The 2,500-nt window shown below is 39.0% G+C and overlaps 1 protein-coding gene across 4 annotated transcripts in view; it reads left to right on the forward strand.

Moving 5' to 3' along the window:
- LOC136856645 (UTP--glucose-1-phosphate uridylyltransferase-like) overlaps window positions 1-2,500 on the forward strand; it is a 63,768-nt gene that overhangs the window by 15,748 nt on the left and 45,520 nt on the right. The window contains exon 1 of one of the 4 annotated variants that reach the window (XM_067134633.1): window positions 1-440. This exon is cut by the window's left edge and continues 36 nt beyond it. The exons of 2 other annotated variants lie outside the window; for them this stretch is intronic. The gene's annotated coding sequence lies outside the window, so the exon portion shown is untranslated. The remainder of the gene's footprint in view (window positions 441-2,500) is intronic. One more of the 4 variants, XM_067134634.1, reaches the window with a different exon arrangement.

Genomic DNA, 2,500 nt, shown 5'->3' on the forward strand with positions numbered 1-2,500 from the left:
TCATCTGGTGTGGTTCGTCAAGAGGTGGTGGAGGGCATATTGTATATAAGGGGTGGGGAAGACTCTCTCTCTCTCTCTCTCTCTCTCTCTCTCTCTCTCTCTCTCTCTCTCTCTCTCTCTCTCTCTCTCTCCTGGTCCCACTATTCCACCCGTCAGCTGAGAGAGGTGGGAGTTGTAGTAGTATGTCAGTGGGAGTGATTCGTAGGCTCTGCTCCTTGAAAGAAGCCAGTCAGTTAATTCATTAAGGCCTTTGTGTGAGTGCGTTGTGTTCACCTTTCGGTTTTTTATCTAGTTTATAAAAAAGTAGTTAAACACATCCAGTACTCGTAGAAGGAGGCTTTGTGTTTTTTTCATCAAGTTTATCAAAAAAAGTTCGTGTTCAACACGTACAGTACTCGTAGGAGTGTCCCTTTCCGGAGTGTCTTTGCTTGGTTTATAAGGTAAGAAAACTCTGCTTTAAAGCGTTCTTGTAAGAAAACCGTGTTTTAAAGCGTTGTTTGTGTTTGAAGAGTCCTGTTTTCTGGCTTTGTTTATTTAGGGACACTAATTATTGTTTGTTTAGCAACAGGCTGAGATGGTCGGAGCAGGAAGGTGGCTTATTAAAATTGCTTTTAAACCATTTATTTGTGAATGTATAATTATCTGTTTGGTTTAAATCATTACGTATTCACACACACACAAATACACACACACACACACACACACACACAGAGCAAACATAAGCATAGGTACGACAAAATATTGTGGCTATTCAAGACATATTTAGGAGACGAAGACGGCAAATATACACATTTCATGTTGGCAACTGACTCAGCCATAGAGGGTACGCGAGTTAGCTCACTCATGGCCGGGCTCCAGACAGTCTTAAGGCTGAATCAGCAAAGGAACTGGAGTCTTTAGCCTTTTTTATTTCACAGAAAGAAGAAGAGCTCTTGATAAGGTTAATTAAGCTCCTCGCTGGATTGGGCTGTTTATAACCATATAGAAAATGGGAAAAAAGCACGTTAAAACGTCAATAATGAGCTGACTGTTCTTCCTACCCATACATCCGACTATAAGATAAATAACTTATTCACATGAAACAAGCCCACATGTAGGCTCAGTGTATCTTTTTTCCATAACTACTATAGGCCTATCTGTCTGTCAAGGGGCCTATAGAAATGATTCAGATGGGGATTTTGCAACAATAAATTGATTTACTAAAAGGAAAATATTCATAATGTAGGGGGAATGTCTTCCTTGCTTGTCAAGATTAATGACCGCCTTTGACTAGCCTCATATTCACGAATCTTATTCTACCAACAGAACTTGTAAAAGCTAAGTCAGGCTTGAGATACAAAGAAAGGATTAGGCTTAAAAAGCCTAAATATGCCCACGGAAAAAATTACTCATTTATATTCGGGATGGTGAGGGTGATAGGCCTAATGGGCGGGTTTGAAAAGTCTGGCTTTAAAAGAGTCTGGTTGGTTGGTTTAGATTAAGCCTATAAGTTTTGTTTAAATGTTGATGGGAGATAAGAGAACTGATGTGGACCACTGGACAGTCCATCCAAACAAGAGGCAGTTGAAATGTTGAATTGTCCATCATTCGATTGTTTCCTCTCGTTTCGTTAATAATGATTGATTTGGCAGTGTTGCGTGACATATATTAATATTTTCATAACAGAAATAAAGACATTTAAACCACAGTTGGCCCAGATGTCTCCTCGTATGGAGATTCAATAATGTTTCAGATGCATTTTTTTAACGATACATAACAAATCAGATTTCTTCTGTTATTCCAGTCTATATATATATATATATATATATATATATATATATATATATATATATATATATATATATATATATACTATTATGGTGTTTTTTTTTCTCCAAAATATATGTTAGCATTTATGCTCAGCACGATAATTTTTCTGTATTAACTCGTGGGCCCAATCAAATTGATTTGGTCAGGTGGTCTATTTTGTAAGTAGTGTACGTGAATATTTATGGTCTTGTATTAGACGAAAACCTGAAAATACAAAAATGTAAGGTAGGCAGATGATACGATGTATCGTAATGTAATGCATTAGGCCAAGATACATTTTATTATTCGTTATAAATCGTTGAATACATGAAAAGGTGGTCTGGCCAGCTGCGTCCAGATCGAACATGCAATTAACAGGTGAGAAAGGTGTCCTGCTATTTATTCAGGTTGAGCCACGTGACGCGTAAAGGGTGGAAACTCAACGTTTGATGACGTCAGTGGCCATTGGTGTATATCGCTTACGTCTCATTTTCTCGTCCAGTCGTCCTATTTCGTACTCAGTTGCTTTGGTGTGAGGCGCCATGTTGTCACCCCCCCCTCCCTCGACCCTTTCCTCCACCCCCTCACCTTGCTCCTTGACACCTCCTCCATGCATTTACGTAATTACAAGGTTACGTTGTCGCAACCTTCGATGTCCTGTTTGCGTCGTCTGTTCGTCAGTTACCCAGAAAGCATCTGTGGTAATTATCAT

This window comes from Macrobrachium rosenbergii, chromosome 36 (assembly GCF_040412425.1).
Source record: "Macrobrachium rosenbergii isolate ZJJX-2024 chromosome 36, ASM4041242v1, whole genome shotgun sequence".
Classification (NCBI taxonomy): domain Eukaryota; kingdom Metazoa; phylum Arthropoda; class Malacostraca; order Decapoda; family Palaemonidae; genus Macrobrachium; species Macrobrachium rosenbergii.